Source organism: Crocodylus porosus, unplaced genomic scaffold (assembly GCF_001723895.1).
Source record: "Crocodylus porosus isolate Cpor-Errol unplaced genomic scaffold, CroPor_comp1, whole genome shotgun sequence".
Classification (NCBI taxonomy): domain Eukaryota; kingdom Metazoa; phylum Chordata; order Crocodylia; family Crocodylidae; genus Crocodylus; species Crocodylus porosus.
Window position 1 is genome coordinate 9352649 of NW_017728906.1, and position 19439 is coordinate 9372087.

General features: G+C 40.8%; 1 long non-coding RNA gene across 1 annotated transcript; it reads left to right on the forward strand.

The window, feature by feature from the left end:
* The first annotated feature begins 6 nt into the window (after positions 1-6).
* LOC109305653 lies at positions 7-3874 on the forward strand. Its single transcript, XR_002099661.1, has 2 exons — positions 7-46; positions 883-3874. It is a non-coding gene; the product is annotated as an uncharacterized LOC109305653 (long non-coding RNA).
* The last annotated feature ends 15565 nt before the right edge of the window (positions 3875-19439 follow it).

Below are 19439 nucleotides of genomic sequence, written 5' to 3' on the forward strand. Positions count from 1 at the left end.
AATCCTCTCAACTCCAATGCACAAGCAGAAGTGTTGAATTCACAAGGTAAGTACAACAGAACCTTTAAACAGGAGGCAAAGCAAGCATTTATCCTTGGTGTTGACTTTTTATGGGAAATGTAGATATTCAGCAAAGGAGAGAGAAAGGAAGATTTGAAATGGTCACTGCATAAGACAAAAGCTAAGGGTGCCCAAATATTTAATCACTGATAATTTAACTGTTTTGCTTTCAGATCCTTGCTTCATTTATGACTGCACCTTCCAGTAGATGTAAAGAAGTCATTATTTTTATTACCTGCAGCAGGCATCTCAAAAGTATACAATCTAAGCAAGTTTCATTTTCAGCTCTCCTGCCTCCCTGACGGGTTGCATTTTTTGTAGTGATCAGGTTTGTAATGTTTCCTGCTGTGGTTGGCAGGTGTTCATTACTTAAAACGTGTTGGTAAGCAACTCTGAAGTTTCAAAGTTTGCCTGCTACAGAACTGAGGCAGTGCAATTTTTGTCCGGTTGTTCATTTTTATTCTCTTGCACCCTACCTGTATGGCAAGTGGGCAGTGAACAGTATGTTTGCTTAGGTCAAAGTGCTCTGTACTTTTTAAAATGGACTGCTTACCAGCCCTCCACCACCTTATCCTCTTCATGGATCCACTAGTGAGTATATCTATAAACTGTCAATTCATATGCAAACCATGCAGCCTTGAATCTAGGACTACTGTAGAACATCCCTTGCAGAGAAGAACAATCCGATTGTAGCACTGTCAGTTTTGTCTCTAACAGTTGATAAAGCAGGTTTTACTTCACTGACTTGATATTTTCCAGAAAAATAGTGAGTTTCAGAATTTGATTCTGATCTGAAGCTTTGCACCTTTGATTTTATTTCAGGGAGGAGGCAGCAGAGGATATATCTCTGGCACCATTTTTTCCTGTAATATCCAATTCCTCAATGGCACAGTCAGCACCTCTATTAGAAACAGCAGGAACAGCTAAATTTTCTAAAAATGCAAAAGCACAAATGGAGTAATTTTGCAGTCTCAATGAATGAATTAGAAAATGGAATCCAGTTCTCATTAACCTTCCCCAGTACTTTGCTCATTTATGAAAACAAAAAATGCAGTCAAACCTGTGAAGCAAAAAAAAAAAAAAGGGGGGGGGGCTTTTTTTTCCCTTCTTGGAACATGGATTTATTGCAAGAATGTTACAATATAGCTTCAATGACAGTTCCTGCTATCATGGGGCATTTGCTTAACTAGCTTATCTCCAGCTTGTCGACTCCTGAATTTGTATCCCAACAAACCAGGGCAGTCCAATAAACTAAAACAGGCAAAAGTATATTTCAGTGTTTTTACCCTCAAAGCAGTAATGATCCAAATAGGTGCCTGATGCTTCATCCTTAGGTATAGCCATTCTTTTTCTATTCTATGATTATGCAGCACCTAAAACAAGCAGGCTTTGGTCTATTACTAGAGCGCCAAGATATTTCAGTTCTCACTGAAATCAATAGGGATTGATGATGTTCAACAACTTTTAAAGACTAAGTCCTAATTAGTTAACCATGATTTGAGGGAACATCAGAAAAAAAGAGTCAGAAAAGGAGGCTAAGCAAATATGATTATAGAGATAACAGGAACAGTTCTATCACCTCAAATAACACTGACGGCCTAAGAAAACAAGCCTATTAGTAAGAAAAATCTGTAGTTTAAAAAAGTTGCTGAATAAGCCCATTAACATCTGGCTGGAAATATAAAATAGATGGTGCAGCAGGAGTATGCTCTATTCTTAAATTGAAGGCTAAAAAACAGCTTCCCAACACACGCGCACGCACACACACACACACGCATGCATGCACGCACACATGCATGCACACACACACACACACACACACACACACACACACACACACACACACCCCCCCGCCTTACAAAGAGAAATGGCACTGACGTAGGCGACATTAGGTAGCAACTGAAGCATGTAACTTGAGGGGAATGAACAAATCAGAGCAGTAAGCAGCATACTGTATTATTTTTGCTAGAGTGGGATACAAACACTTCCGCCCTCCCCAAAGCTGAAGCACCATTGGAGATCCAGAAAGAGTAGCTTGTGATTGAGCACAGATGTTACTTGTTAGCAGAAAGCTGCATGATGCAGCTGGCATGAACACTGTATTGCCTCCCACCAGTTAAGCTCATATTTATTTCCCAAAGATATTCAGAATCCAAGATGCAGGTAAATGTCCCATGTTCAAATAACTCATACGAGCACTTCACAGGAGTTTCAACATAATAGAGCAGTATGACGAGTGTCAGAATGGTATGATTAGCAGCACTACAAGTATTTTATTGCACATGACCTTGCTAGGCCCGATCCAAAACAAGCTGAAGTCAATGGGAGCATGAACACTGCATTATGTCTGTTATGGATTAGGCAGGTCTAATACTTTCTGTTTTGTTTCGGGTACCCACAAAAAATGGAGCAATGAGGCACTTTTCTTTACATTGCCGCTTTCTCTTCTAGTTAGGTCCATTATGTAGCCATAGATAGGAGTAACAACTACCTCTAGTAAGTAGCCGCTTACTCCTTTTGTCATTTGAGCAAGTATTGCTCAATCTGTGCCTCTGGTAAGGACTGCTTAGCCAGAACGTTCATCTGTAAGCATGTAGGTATAAGAATGAAAAGTGAAAAGAGCCCTCATTTTGTTCTCTCTTCCTTTTTGCCCATTGATGCAACTGACCCATGTTCTGTGTAAAAGCATCAGTCCCAAGAATGAATGAGGAACTGTGACTGATTTACAATTACACTCCGCTGCTTCTGCCTGGGGTATGTTTGTAGAGTCATGATCTACCTCTTATTTACACAGTCATACATCATTTCTCAAAAAATGAAGTACAAAAAAACCACGCCAAACATGCCTGTTCTTTTTGTAAGGCAGCTACTCGTGCTACTCCTCTTTTAGTATAGCAATCACCTACTGTAACAATTTTCTCCCATTTAATAAAAAGCTTCTCTCATTCATAAAGCTGCTTTACCTCTCTCCACCCCAGCATTTCTTCCCCACACTTGAACATTTACGTTACAGCCAACAGATAAAGTATATGTTTAAGGGATTTTAAAAGATAATTTGGTCCATTATGGCCACTCAAAATGCCTCCATATTACAACTATAGAAAAATATTAATTCTCAACTATCCAGTATGGAGATAAAAATCTATAAACAGAAACAGTTCAATATTTAAATAAGCAAACAAAAAACCACATGCCATGACATCAGATTACAAATAATCATAGATTCCCTAGGCTAGGGTAAAAAAACCCAAACAACCCCCTCCAAAACAAACAAATGCGACTTCATTAAAAACAAGGCAAAAAACCAAATAGCCTAGTGGCTTAAAACAATTATCTTTAAATTGTACTAAGCAGAAAAAAATAATCTTGCAATTCATTGGGACATTCATTCTGAATATTGTAACACTATTCCAGAAACCCAAGATACTGCCATTTCAGGAGAAAAAAATTCAAACAATTTTAACACAGCAAATGTTTTACTTCATCATAATCAATAACAATATAGTTTTTCCCCCTCCCTAGCAACATGTACATAGACTGAAAATACTGCTGTATTCACTGCTACTAATCTAAATGTGTTTTAAAAAGAACAGATCAAAGTTTTTCTTCTTTGATAAGCAATTCTAGATAAGTGAAACCTGAACTCTGACAAAAGAGTGAAAGATTTTCTTTTTTTATTGCATTGTTTCAAGACATTGTCACAGTCTGAAAAGCACCATTAAAGTAAGAGCATGAGTTAGAGCTGATGAATTTATATTGCTTTGCTTTTATTGCCCCAGACTCATTCCATCTTTGATAATTTAAAGGCAGAGAACATTCTTTTTCTAACACAGTCTCAGTATAATCAATACCAGACTTTCAATACAAGTAGATTGCTCCACTCAGCTTTGCAACTGTAAATCAACATACATTTTTGTGAAATATTCTTAAGGCTAGATTTTCCTTTGCCATTCCAAGGAAGAGTACTGGCACTTTATGCCTGATTTTGTGTGAATGCTCCTTTTTCTCATTCGTGATTTTTAACTGATCTGAAATTGAATTACTATTACTATCAAAGCAGGACTATTGAAAAAGACAGCCAAATGCATTAAATAAAGTTTTCTACCTTCTTAGTCTTCTACTTTGTGTTACTTGGGATTATATCACTACTTCCTGCACTTTGTCAAACTGATTTATGAAACTAGTGTATATTTCATGATTTTCTTTTCTTATCTAGCATGGTGTATTTCTAATTCTATGCAATCTTCTAGTAGACATTGTAAGAAAACTCCTAGTTTTTCTTTCTTTTTCCTTTTAAAATACATTCCCTCCCTTCTCCAACCATTTCTGATTTTTTCTCTCCCTCTCTATTCCCTATAGATAAGTATGAGTAAGCTAAGACATAGGATAAGTGTTAACATTTTTGTAGCAAGTTTATTTTTTTCTCTGTCCTTTGAGCGACTGTTTTATATTGTATAAGTATTATTTTTATACTGCTTTACTGATTTTTACTCCTTTTTTTTCCTATTGATACTACATGATTTAAGCCTACATGTGTAAGTTAGCATAAGTAATGTCAAGTTATGTCAAGTTTCCATTTTGTATGTCAAGTCTCTATCTTGTGTCCTCTGCCCACGTGTAACCTATGACTCATGTTTAACCAATCTCATGTAAATTGGTTCCTGAATGAAGGGGGGATGAATGAGGGTGCTTGAGATACAATGGTAGCAGGCCTTTACTGAATAATCAACTCAACAACTGGATCATCAGCTCAACGGCTAGATCATTGCCTTCCATTGACTCACCCTGGAACCATGGATCCAGCATTTGAAAGACAAAGACTCTACAGAAATCAGCCAACCCGCTATTGCAACACACACACCTGGAACTGCATGTCCTTGCCTGGAGTGCACGCACATGCTTATTACACCAGGGGCTGACCCTTCCCTGGGAATGCTCCTGTCACTAGGGTCTCCCCCTATAAAAGGTGGCAGTGAAGACAGACTTAGTGGGATGCCCTCTGTATCTGGACCAGCACCATGCCATACCACCTATCCACCCAGAGGCCCTGCCGGCGATCTACTCTGGACAGCACCTTGATGAAGAAGACCCCGACTGGCCATCGAGGATCAACTCTCAGCCCAGGATAGGTAGCTATCACCAATCTTCCTTCCCCAAGCAAAGGATCTGGACTCTATCACTACGCATCTTGACTTCAATCTCTCCACCAATCCTTTTCTCTCCTACTACCATTGTGTGGGTGTGTATGTGAGTGCTTGTGTGTGTAGGAACCAATAACTTTGTGGGGCTGTGTAGTGTGCTGTCTGTTTAATAAACCTTTTATTTTGATACCCCAAATTGGGTTTTTGTCTTAATGACCTCCCAACCCTCTCCTTGATTTTCCAGTTATCTCCCAGCTTTCTGCCTCTCAGTTTTCTGGCTGTCTCCTCCTTGGCACCAGGCTTTCCCCCTTGCTTCCACACCATCCCCAGGTGACCCCAAGTAACCCTGGGGCACATTAATCCTAAGTAACCCCAAGCCCCAGTGACCCCAAGTAACCCCAGGGCACTTGACCTTAAGTAACCCCAGCTTCCCCTCAAGTTTGCTGGTTCTAATCCTGGCCCCAGCAACCTCACTCCTGACACTCACTCTCTTATTTTTCCCTCTGTCCTCTTAACCCCCATCCATCTCCCTCCTTCTGGAAATCTTTGACCCTTGATTTCCCTCCCATAGGCACCAAACACCCCAAGTACACCACATACCCCAAGCACACACATATACCACACCACCCAAGTCAGGACCTCACCTGTGTGTATGTGTAGGTGTGTGGCATGTGTGAACTGGAAAATAGCGATAGCTACATCTCATTGTGTGCATGATATACGAATTAGTGATCCATGTATGTGTATTGAGTGTGTGGGTATTGACAACTGATTTTTGTCTAATTTTTGGTGTGTATAGTGTGTATGTGCTTGAGTTGGTGATAGGTGTATGTCATGGCGCGGGGTCCTAGGGGCGGCTGTGATCTCCCCTAATGCCCCTTACCATGCCAAGTTCTGTTGAATCCTGACCCCTGTCCTGTATTGTGTGACTCGGTGCACGCCAGTCTTCTGGGCTATGCATGGCTCCAACCGCCCCTGTACCGCACCCCAAGCCTTGCAGATATCCCAGACATTGTTAAGTCTGTCAGGCTTCCTGCACCCTCCCTGGTGCTCTGGCCTTCCGCTGCTTTGTCTCGCAACCGCGCCCTCTGGCACTCAATCACTGCCCCCTTTGCTCCAGGGCACTTCTCACACTGCCTCCTTTGCTCTGGGGTTACTGCAGCCTTGGGGCCAGGTGGCCATGCCTGGCCCCAAATTTCTTCCTCAGGGTCTTGAACCCCCTGCAGGGCTCAGGTGACCTCAGCTTTACCTGGCCTCCGATTCTCCACTCCCCTTCTCGAGGCTGGGGTCAGTGCACTCCTGAATGCTGTGCCCCCACTGGCACCAGGATCCCCATGCTACCGTGGAGCCCCTATGAGGCCTCCTCCAACCCCTAATAGCTTCACCCGGTCCTCCGGTTGTAAACAGTAAACTGTCAACGCAAACTCAAAGCCCCTTGGCTGCAACACAAACTAAGCCATCTGGCTATAACCACATTCAAGCCTGTCACAGGGTTTTTCCCTCTCTCACCTGTAACAACTGCCCATGCATCCTGGCCTCTTCCCTTTTCCTCGCTCTGGCAGAGTTCCTACCCTTATGGCTGCTGACAGAGAACTGCCTCCCTGGCCTCAGCCTGGGTTTATATATAGGTCAGGCCCTGCCCCCTTCCAGTCAGCTGTCTCACCGGTTCCCCGGGCAACCCAGAGCTGTGCTTCTTTATTACTAGTGTAGCTGCCCTGGTAACCAGAAGCTGAGCTCCCCCCTCCCTGCTAGGGTCCTCTGCCTAGCTGTAACCATCCTAAGGAGCGGGGTACCTGCATGCTCTGCAACAGTGTGCATGTGCTTAGACTAGTAATCTTAGATGTGTATGTGCCTGAGTTGGTAGTGTGTGCATGCACCTAGTGTGCATGTGTGTGCCTAATTGATTTTTGTGTGTGTATATGTGCAATTGTGTCACATCCTCCCATCTAACAGCACAATTTTGAGATCCTGAGAGTTGGCCTGGCCCCTCAGGACAATAACGTAATGAGCATTTTTATACATGCAAGTGCCACAGCATCAGGCACTTTGAAAAGTGCCTGACACTGTGATGCTTGCAGTTGCATAAGTGAGGAAATGCATGTCAGCACTGAGAAAATGGCAGCAGCATGCTTTTGAACACATTGGAGGTCTGGTGCTTTAGTTCAAAAGCACATTGCCATTTTCTGTGCACTAACATGCATTTTGCCACTTATGCAACTGCATTCATCTCAGTGTGGTGCACGTCAGCTCACATGCAGAGCAGACTCAACCGAGTCTGCTCCGAAGCAGCAGAGCTCAGGTACATCATGGGATGAAGAAGTATGTGTATGAATGCCCAGTATTTTTGGCCAGATACACACATTACACTTTAACCAGTATACATGATCGGAAACTGTTTTATACCCATAACACAACAAAAGTTTGGTACACAGACTGATTTAAAAATGGCAGAACTCAGTCTAAGATTTGCCCTCCACCTCCTACCAATGGGCAAATGTGCGTTCTTCTTGCTACCAATCTAAACTATGCTGTTACAGAAAACAGCGTAACTTAAATAAATTCCATATCTCAGGCTTTTTGAACATCTGTACCAAGCCATGAAGTTTAATATAATTATCAAATACAAAAATCCACAAAGTAATGACAGAACCAAAGGCTCTGATCCTGCAAATATACGTGCACGTTTAATAGGTCTGTGCGAAATTTTGCTGGCAGTTTTGTTTTGACACTGTTTTGACTCATTTCAAGCTTGAAACAGTGAAGCTAACACTAAACGGAAGGCTTTGAAATAGCCTCAAAACAAAACGAGGGCACTCGAATTATTTTGAAAATTTCAAAACATTTCAAATTTCAAAGCTGCGCTTGCTTGCAGCTAAAGGGAAACTAAGGATGGGGGTGGGGGGAAGAGGCAGGAAGTACTGCCCTGATATTGACATGTGCAGCTGGCCAATGACTGTGATCCTTCCTGAGGTCCCTTCCAATCCCAGTGCTCTGAGAGAGGGATGGAAAAACAGCATGAAAAGCATTGTTTGAACTGAGCTTTCTCTGTTCCTTCACACTTAATAGTGACATAAGTTTTGCTCTGAACAGTTTGAGGTGCAGTTTCCCAGAAACCCCTGTATCTATTTCCCTTGGCAGGCTTCATGACCTCAGCAGAGGCTACCATTCCTGCAAGTTTCATCTGAATCAGGCAAGAAATCACAGAGTTATAGGCAGTTTTGTGCTTTCCCATTATAGCCTATGGGCAAAATGTCGAAAGAGTGAAACAGTTTTCACAAAACAAAACAGAATAGCACTTTTGAAATGAAACAAAATTCAAAACGAAACACTGTCCCACCAAAATGGCAAAATGGAAGTCAAAACAAAATGGTACTGTTTCTCACAGCCCTAACTTTAACCACTATAATAATTCCAATGACTTCAATGAGATTACATAAAGGAAAAAAAATATTACATGTCAAGGTGGTTTAAGAATCAGGTTTCATATTAGTCTAATGTAAAAGGAAGTCTTCACATCATATTATCACTAGAGGTATCAGCTACAGACCAGACTTCCCAACATGGCCAAGTAGCAGGCAAACATGAAAAGACTGAAATCAGCTTTGAGAATTCAAATTATATAAAGATAGACTGATTTTGTTTGGGATGATGGATGGATTACCACTGCTTACAGAAGAGGCCGCAGTTGGGGAAAAAAAAGAAAAGAGGATATTTGCCTGCAAGGAATAAGCTTTGAACAGGATAGAAAATAAACCCATACCAAATCTACTTGGAATAGGATCATGGAAAAGCCACAGTTGAAGGTATTGAGCACATTCAATACAACAAAAAACTTTTCTATGCATCAGTGCATGAGAGGCTGAATCCAGAAAACCTTGAAGAAAAATCTGAACTATCTCATGATTCATGAGCTTGCCTGCTGAGAATTGGGAAGGAAACTATTCTTTCATCAGCTAAAGAGCTGAGATTTCAGATGTTTTGCAATCCTAAATCCAAGTAAAAATGTAAAAATTAATTTTTACAAAATGAAAATCTGGATCAGGTCAATTGAAATAGTTTATTTAGACTTAGAATGGTTTTGTTTTTATTATGACAATCTTAAAGTTTTTAAATAATAAATTTTCATATTTCATAATTTCTTCATTTAGAAAATACCAAGAAAGCTTTAATTACAACTGTTTTTTTATATTTTAAAAAAGTGTCAAACAATTAGTCAAAACTGACCTATTCCTGGAAAAAATAAGCCAACCTCCCCACCCCCCAAAGCTTCACTTTCTACTGAAAAAAACCCTAAATGTTTTGTCAAATATATCCTAATCAGCACTAATTCCAAGTTCCTGTTTGGGGTAATGGCTAGTGGCAGAGCACAGTTGTTTTCATCTAAAGGTTACTCTGTGGTGTTTGAAATGAATTTGAAAATTCTGGGGCTGTTTAATGAAGAGAGATGCTCAAAGAAGAGCATTTCTGACAGCCTTGCTGACAATCACAAGAAAGATGTTGAAGACCGAGTGAGGGCTGTGATTAAGCATCTCTTTCACTCCAGAAGGAATCATCCTGGTTTCAGCAAAAAACAAATGGGGATGCTCGTGAAACACACTATACCTTTCTTATGGATTAATCAAGGACTTCAGGGTCTAGAAATATCATGTAACTTTTTTTTTTTCCAGAAATACTAAAAACCTTTTAAAAATGTACATAAATTACATTATTTATTATTGTCCAAATCCTGGACTAAATGAAGTAAAAGACATTCATTTGGTTAGGACAAGAATTTGCCCTTAATTGCACTACTGTAGGATTTTACTAAAGCTATCATTTCAAAAACAAATTTTGTGAGAAAAAAAATCATCTACTGCCATATAAAATAAGAGTGCTTCTTGTTCCCTTAAGAATCCTTTCACTCAGATCCTTTGTTAAAGTTCTTTTAGTTCCTGTTAATTAATTGCTGTGATTGAGGTCAAGTTTGAGGATGATAGAAGGTTAATTTTAGATTCTCTTGAGTGCAGGCTAAGAAACTCATTACTGTTACAGAAGCTTGAGTCTCAACCTAGTTGGACCTGTAATATCTTAGTCCCTCAGTGATACTGACCTTTCTGTTGAAAAGTGCTGTCTTGACCTGTGTCAGAAAGGTCTGTTCTTAGTACCTCTTTAATTTCTTTGACTCTCATGCCAGATTATAAATTACAAGCGAGAAGTCAGAGTTTCTAATTAATCTGATGATCTCCAAGGAGGCTAGTGAATACAATGTAGTAACATGTGTAACTCTAACCTCCACCAAAAGCACATTTAGCAGAAAACCAATTAAAAAGAAAATGAAAAAAGAAGAAAGCTCAGGGCTTACGTCATGCTAACTACCAATTTGCTTATTGGAAATTACTTTATTAGTCAATCAGCTAGAAAAAAATTACTACAATTGCCCTCATATAAAGTCATATAGCATGAACCTTTATAATACTTCATAATTATGATACTCCACCCTTCATCCCCTGCTCTACCAACTACCAGTACTTTTTCCTGGGTTACAGTGTCTGTACTGAAATTGAAAATGGGGTGCTTTGGAAAACTGGTGGGGGGCTGATCAGTGATTATGGCTTCTTTACTCATTTGAGAATAGTCAGCTTCTACTGCATTATTTAAGACACATTAGTTTAAACATGTTATTTATTGTGTTTTTATACTTGGAGATACAAATCTACAGGGAAGATTAAGGAAATCTGTTATATGGGAACACATACATAGGTTATAGGGTTTCTGGGACTTTCCATGGCTTTGTGATGGTCAGTATGAGTTGCAAAACCTGTCCTGGGAAAATAATCAAGTGGTAGTTAGCTGGACTCAGGTTTATGGCTGAACTGGTTTAGTTGACAACCATCTAGGGAATGTTGAGTTTCAATCACACCTTTGTGCATGGTGTGGACACATCCCAAGATGACTTTTGAAAATAGTATTTTTTCCATCTCAGTTGTTCTAACCTTACTGTGCCGAGAGCAGCAACATGTAAAAACCTTTAAAGGAAGCTCTCATTGCCCCATTCTTCATTTTGCCATCAGCACAAAACAACAGCACTTCCCTACCGAACAGTAACTTGGAGCAAATATTGTCTGACATTCAGGTAGGAACTTTATGAGTATCTAAGAGTACAGGCACATGATCCAGGTACCAGAAGATATACAAGGACAGGGAGTTGCAGTTCACTAGACATTTCAAAGCAGCTGCTTATGCTTACACTCCAACTCCTATAAAAATGGAAGATTATCCACATCAGCGCCTCTCCCAATGAAAGCTAAACTATATCTATCTTTCTTTTCTGTAGAGTGAGAACATAAACATGGGCAGTTACCACAGAGGGGCTCAAATGCTGGTAACTTGTTCTCATGCCTATGCAGATTTTGATAGGGCCTGTATCATAGGACAGTTCTAAGAAAATCTATTTACTGTAGTTGCATTAAATACATACTTCATAGTGTACACGGATGAAGAAACTGAAAACAAATCACAATTTGCACTAGTTCATTTGAACCTAATATTTAAAATGGATGCAAACAGTTGCAGATGCAATCCTTTAAAAATATTACTGGTGCTTTGGACTTCTGGATGCGCAGCCTGAAATTTCTATCTTCCATGTAATTCTGAGACAAAATTTCAGTCCTACAAAATACTGAGAACACTGGGACTAATCCAAAGTGCAAATTTAGCCTTTTATCAAATGAATACCACCCCGAAGCCATGGAGACAACATGCTTGAAGTTACCCCTAAGCTTGAGTGCTTTGCTGAACTGGTGCCAGTTAGCCCAGTGCTTTATGGTATCAAGCCATAGATTGGCAAGGTGAGGCTTTAAGAAGAATTTTGAAAATCCCTCATTGTCTTTCAAGATTAAGCAAAAAGCAAATTGTTTAGCTTATTTTAAACTCTGTATTGTCATCTGCCTACATCGACTGCTGTAAGTAGCATATACAAATAAAAAAGTACAAGCTAGGTAGATTTAACTGGACAGTTTTAAGAGGGAATGAGATGGGATAAGGCTTCTGTAAAAGGCAGCTGCCCTACAGTAAGCTTCCACTTGCACACTCTCAGCCGTCACTACATGGCTCATTTCTCAGGCACTGGAAAAGTGTAATCAATTGCACTGGGAAGGGCTTGTTCAGATTAGAGACGTTTTCTAAGGAAATCTTTATAAAAATAAATTAAAAACAAAAGCAAAAACTGAAACAAAACCCTTGCAATATTTAATTATATTTTTATATCTTGTTATGGACACAGAAATGCACTGACAGTACACACAACCTAAGCACTCAAACTTGCACATGTTAAATAAATTCAACTTAAGGTGTTACACTGCATCTCTTATGAGTTTACATGGTACCTCATCTTCTCTTACAGACCTCTTTTGCCTACAAGGCACATTGTTAGTGTACACATGAGAAAAGTTCAAGTACCACTTTTTCTTACATACAATGCACGTCTCTTCCCTTAAAAACAACTATGCACTGTACTTGAGAAATATGGTAAATATGTTTATAGATGACACTGAAAGTAATATCTGCACCAATCCACAGGAGACAGAACAACAGGCAGGCTAGACTCCCTCGCTGCTGCTTTTCATTATAAGGAAAGATCTTTTTCTCCTTTATGCTGGCTTTTAACAACAAGATACATACTATATCCCAGGACATGTTGTATTAGATAAAATACAGTATATATTTTATGCAGCTGAAAATTTTGAAATAAAAAAAAGCTAAAGAGGAAGACCACATTGTTTCCCTTCTCTTGAAACTAACTGTTTCCATTAAAAACACACCACCCTAATAAACCCTTTTAGAATACATATGGCCTCCCTTTTAGGTGCCGCTTTGGTTTTAGCAGCATGAACACGCAGAAAAAAACATTCAAATAAACAAAAGAAAACAGATCATATGAAAAAGCACCTTAGTACTATTTTAAGTAATATATCATATATATTAGTTGAAACAGTGCTAATTATTTAGCAATGTATATTGCTGTGGTGTGTATGTCTGTGTCTGTGTTGTATAGTCCAAAATAAGGGACTAATGCACAACATCACACAACAGAATGTGATCCTGGGGATCTATGAGCAAAGTTAATTTTCGTACAGTAGCAGAATGACATGGCTAAAGAGCTCTCAGCTGAGCAGTCACAAGTACCCCAGGGCCCTTTCCTGACATGAGGCTTAAGAGCTACAGAAAAGAAATGGCCTCTTCACTGTGGGAGAGTCTACACAAGACTAATATACCCAGCAGGTCCCCAAAGCTGTTACAGAGACAGTAAAGCAAAGTTTCATCTCAGATAACCTGGCAGCATGGGAAAAAAAATCTTTCACAGTCACAAGGGACAGCTAGCACAAGGCCCAAAGCAGACCCCAAAACTTGTCCTTATTATAATCCCTGTGGTGGAAGTGCTGTCTCTTGTTTTAGACCACTAGTTCTCAACCTTTTTAGACTCAAGGCACCCCTTGGAAAATGCCAGCTCTTGGCCTGCCCTCTTTTTTTGACTATGGAAAAGTAATAGCACACTTCTGTTGCAAGGAATTCAGAGGTACCACAACAGGTCAGGAATTTTTCAACACTACGGATGCCTATGTGAAGTGTCTGTGTTTATCTTGTGAATCTTGTGTAGGTATAACAAACCCTCCAGGTTTTTCTTTTTTTTCACTTAGAAATATGACATCCCCTTCCCCCATCATTTCTGCCTTTTTCTCTCCCCTCCTCTATTCCCTATGGGTATACATATAAGCAGTTATAAGTTGAAACCCTGTGTACATAATCCCCCTTTTATAGTAACTATGAGCTATTGTAATTGTACTTTGCTGTGTCTGTTGGATTACTGTAACATATTACACTGTACAGTTATTGTGTCTTAAGTGTCTCTATGGTAACATTGTATATTTTAGGCCCGCAATGTGGGTTGGTATGAATGATGTCAAGTATCCATTTTGTTTGTCAGGTTCCCATCTTGTTCCTATCTTGTCCCCATGCCCTGTTGTGTAAGTATGTTGCAATTATGACTTATGTTTAAAACTGTAACTTCTCCCATGTAAATTGGTTTTCCTTGAATGCCTGAAACAAAAAAGTAAAAGAATGAGTGAAATACAGTGATAGCAGGACCCCCTACTAAATCACCTCACTATCAAAACCAATACTTGGACCAACAACACAGCCATTGGAACCACCCTCCGCATTCAAGAAACAAAAGGCAACCCACCATTGTGCCAAACTGCACATGCTCAGTATGAACATCTGGAACCCTCTGAAACAGGGCTGACCTTGCCAGACTACCCATAGGAGATCAGGGTAGTCTGCCCCATAAAATGAGGCAGTGAAGCATGACTCCTTGGGATGCCAGAGGGATGCCATCTTCACCTGGACCAGACCTGCTCCAAGTCATGCTGCCTGTCAACCCAGAGGCCCTGCCAGTGACCCCCTCTGGACAACAAGTGCTGGAAAAAGACCCCAACTGACCATCAAGGACCACCTCCCCGCCTGGATATGTAGCTATCATCCCCACCCTCTCTTCAACCAAGGACTTGGACTCTGTTTCTCTTACCTACCTGGACTCCAGTCCTCCCACTGAGTCTCTTTTTCCTGCTACCATTGTATGAGCATGTATGGGAGTGCTTGTGTGAGTGTGTGTGGGAACCAAGCTGTACAGTACAGTTTTCATTTAAAAAAACTATTATTTGGACCCCTGAGTTGGGTTTTGCTTTACTACGGTTCTGGCCCTGCTCTAATCTCTGCTCCTCACCCCTGTAACTTCTGTCTCATTTCTCCTTCTCCTGTTTCTGGCTCACTGCCACCTCCAACACCTGCCCCATGCTTCTGTGGCTCCAGCCGTCCTTAGCTCCTCTCTGCCTGCAAACCCCTGTTTCTTTGCTATTGCCTCATTCCTACTGCCTTTTCCCTGATCTCTGCCACTTGCTCTTTAGTTACCAAGCACCCCAAGCATAGATACCACAGGCACCAACACACACACACTGTCACCTGAGTCAGTGTTTAACCTGTGTGTATATGTGTATGTATGTGTGTATTATGTATGATATGATGTCATTATCATTAGGGTGTGTACGTGCTTGAATTGGTGATATGTGTGCACGTACAATTATACACCACACCCTCCTAACAGCACGATTATGAGTTCCTGAGAACTGGCCTGACCCTACAGGGCAACATAAGTATTTATACACCTAACATTGCTAATATTGTGTGGTACCTTTAAAAGCTAGGGACAGAAATCACACAAACTGGTATAAGTGATCAGAAGCTGGTTCAAATCTGTAACACAACAGAAGTTCAGTGCATATAAACCACTTTCAAAATGACCCAAACTAGTTTAAGATAAACCTAGATGGATGTAGCATCAGACTTAACTAATTTAGGTTAAATCAGTTTTTTGAATTTCTGTCCCAGATCCCCTCCATATTCAAGTTAAGTCACAGTCTCCCAGAATCTCAGAATGCTTTGTACCTCCTCTGCAACCCTCCCCTCACACATTGGGTGGGTTATGCATGGCTTAAGCTGTCTGCACCACCTGAGCGCGGAAGTATGCTCTAAAGTCCCTGGGTTTCTGGCCTGTACCACTGCAGGCATGTGGCTGCATTTCCAGAATGAAAAGTGATTGTTTGTTCATTTGCTTATCAGTTCAATCTGTGTAGCTTAGACTAACCTGCAAAAAATAAATTGATTAAGCCTTGGGCTTTTTGACTGTTTGTACTGGTCAAAAAGATTTTGCAAAACCCTGATGGAGAATCATTTTTAAGTGGTACCCTTGCACAGGGATTTATGCCCTTTCCTCAGGTGTTTGGGAAGGAACAGCATTCTGTTGTCTGTCCAACCTCAATGATACCTCCCAAGATTTCCATCCCTTCAAACGTACGAGGGAACTGAGTTCTTTCTAGTAGTGGGGACCCCTCAGAAGAACCACCAACCTTCTCTTTCCCCAGCTGGTTTAAACAAAGTCTGTGGCAATGCATTACAGTAAATATCTCTTCCAGGAACACGGCCAAGCATGTGTAGCCAATATATCCTGGCAACATATTCTTGGGAAGCAGTGCAAGATCGTGGGACCCAACTGTGCAACCCTTACTTACATGAGTACCCTTTACATATATGAATGCATTATAGACCCCAATGAAACTAGTTGTTTGAATAATGGCAAGCTAAGAGAGTTAAATAGCTAATTCAACAATAAAATAGTGTGCCATGAACATTAAACTTTTTATTTCATTCAATTACTGTTTTAAATGTTAATTGGATCCAGTATACAAGTTGTCGTGGAAAGAAAAATTTCTCCTGCAGACAGTTTAATAGTATTAAAACAATTTGGATCTCATTGGTTTCCATTTAAAAATGATTATGCTGCATGTTTATTGCCAATTGTTGATTTGCAACAACAAGACCAAGATGCTCATTTCTTCTGAAATGCATTCATTAAAAAAGGTAAAATTAAGGAAATATTCAAAGTTTGGGCCAGGATTTCTTCTTCCTTCAAAAGGGGGCTGGGGATGAGAAAGGGGAGTGTGGCAAGAATCAGGTCTGCCAGGTAAAATCATTCTGGCCTAAATTCAGCAAGGCATGGGATCAGCTATATAGTAGCTGTGCCATCACTGCACATCACCTTTAGCAGCAACATGGTAATGCAAACACTCTGCCACCTCCACCACTTTTAACCCCCCTCCAATTTGCTTAAGGCTTGACCATCCAGCCAAGTGCTTCAGCAAAGTTAACCCCCTCCCAGTGTTATCTATAGAGCATTCACACTTGTGAATGCACTTCCATCATTGCATAGGACTATTTCACATTGAATTTATCCCCTGTTGCTTCCTGATGTTATGTTTTAAAGCCTGCAAAGGTAAGCCATTGTTTTATATAATAAAAGATGTCTGATCTGACTGGAACAAACCAATCCCAACAATACAAAAAAACTAGGGTTGTGCAAAGCTTCGGATCATGATATGGATTCGGAGATGATTCGGATGCCAAATCTACAAATCTGAATTGAATCACTGGAAGCTTAAGCTTTATCAATCTACTTGGAACTTCCAAATCAATTTGGAAAAGACTTGGCAATTCAGAGGTTCAGCCATAGGGTATAATAGGGAATCGATGAAATCTCTCTAACGTTGTTGTCTTTTGGCTGATTCAGATGAAGCTTGCAGGGATGGTAGCCTCTAATAAGAGCATGACACATGCCAGTTTTGAAGGTGATAGGTGCAGGGGTTTTTGGGAAACTGTACCTCAAATTCCTGAAAGCAAAGCTCATGTCATGTGTATGTGTTAAGCCACAACGGGGTCAAAACTGCAGGGGTGGTAGCCCCTGCACAGAGGCCACAAATCCTGCCAAGTTTCAAGGAGATATGTGCAGAGGTTTGGGGGAAACGGTGCCTCAGCAGGGTCTAGCATGCCTGCAGCTTTCATCCTGCTGCACCTTAACACACACAGTATCACCCATGTCACGAGTTTTGCTTGTCCGCAGCTTGAAGTAAGTTTCCCCCAAACCTCTGGACCTATCTCCTTGAAACTTGGTAGACTTTGTGGCCTCTGCAGGGGCTACCATCCCTGCAGTTTTAACCCCACTGTGGCTTAACAAATACATGTGACATGAGTTTTGCTTTGAAGAATTTGGGGTTCAGTTTCCCAGAAACCCCTGCACCTCTCTCCTTGAAACTTGGTAGGCTTTGTGGCCTCAGGAAGAGCTACTGTCCCTGCAGCTTTCATCCCATTGTGGCTTAACACACACACACATTACATGAGTTTTGCTTTCAGAAATTTGAGGTGCAGTTTCTCAGAAACCCCTGTACCTGTCACCTTGAAACACAGAACATATCATGACCCCAACAGGGGCTACCATTCCTGCATGTTTCATTTGAATCAGTCAAAAGACAACAATGTTATAGTTATTTCATTGATTTGCCATTATACTCTATGACTGGATCTCCGAATTGGCTCCGAATCTTCTGAAGTGATTTGGCTGAATCGAATCGGAGAAATGATTTGGATCTCCAGATTGAATCTCTGTCATCCAAACTGGCTGAATCTGAATCAAATAGTTCCCTATTTGCACAGGCCTAACAAAAACCAGAATAAATCCAGCCTTGAGGCAGGCAGCAAAAGAAGCGCACACATTTTTGCCTCCACATTACAATCCTTCCTCTGCAAAAAAAACTTCCCCTGCCACAGACTGTCCCAACACCCACCCTCAGGTTCCACAGCTTCAATCAAAGCAGCAGTTTTAACCAAGTCAAATCCTGGCATACCAAGGACAGACTCATTTAGGCTTCTTTCTATATTTATCCTTATAGCAACAGGCAAGAAGACCACAGTCCTCTGACAGTTACTGGATCAAACCAGGCTCCTTACTCCCACACACCTACTCATTTCCATCAGTCACCCAAGCATTGACTGCCAGCCCAGGTTTAGTGGAGAAGGAGGATTCATTTTGCCTAGGATTCTTTAACCCCTTCCTGGCTGATGCAGTTTCCTTCTTGGAAACCTCTACAGCTGGGGGCAATTCCCTTTATTTATAATAAGGTGCACATGCCACATCTTACAGGATTAAGACCAGAGTCTCAATGTGAATTAAGCTAGTTTTTTCAAAGGGTGAAAGAATTCATGGGCAGTATCGGCAAGGTAATTTGACTTTAAAAACATTCACTATTATGAACCAAGTCCAAGAGTTATTTTACAAAAAACAACCAAAATACAGAGAGCAAAATTTGGGACTTGGTCCAGGGTGCTCCAAAAACAATGTGCTCTTTGGCATAGTGCTGTGTGAATGTAGCTAGGCTGCACTGGTTAGCTCTAGTAAGAGGAAGCTAATTAGCTTTGACTTCACACAATAGGAATGTAGCTATTCTGCTTTCTACTTGGGGAGAAGGGGGTTGCCCCAGATTCAGTTTCTCATCATTCATTTGTCTGGGGGCAGCATCATGGGAACCTACCAGCTACCTCCCAGACTGGAAGAAGTGATTATACAACACTATGCAGTGAGCTACTGCTTCCTTTCAGTAGATGGGGTAGCATATTGCTTGATACCACAGAAATGCTTGCAAATCAGGTTAACCTATCCAGGAATATTTCCTTTTTTTAATTTGGGATAAAGGCTTCATTTCAAGGACTCTCTGGGGACATACCTATGAAACTTGAAACTGTCTTGCAGAATTCAGGACAACTGGTTGCTTTAGTCTCAGGGCCTTGGGGGACACATATTTTAGATGGCTTTTGGAG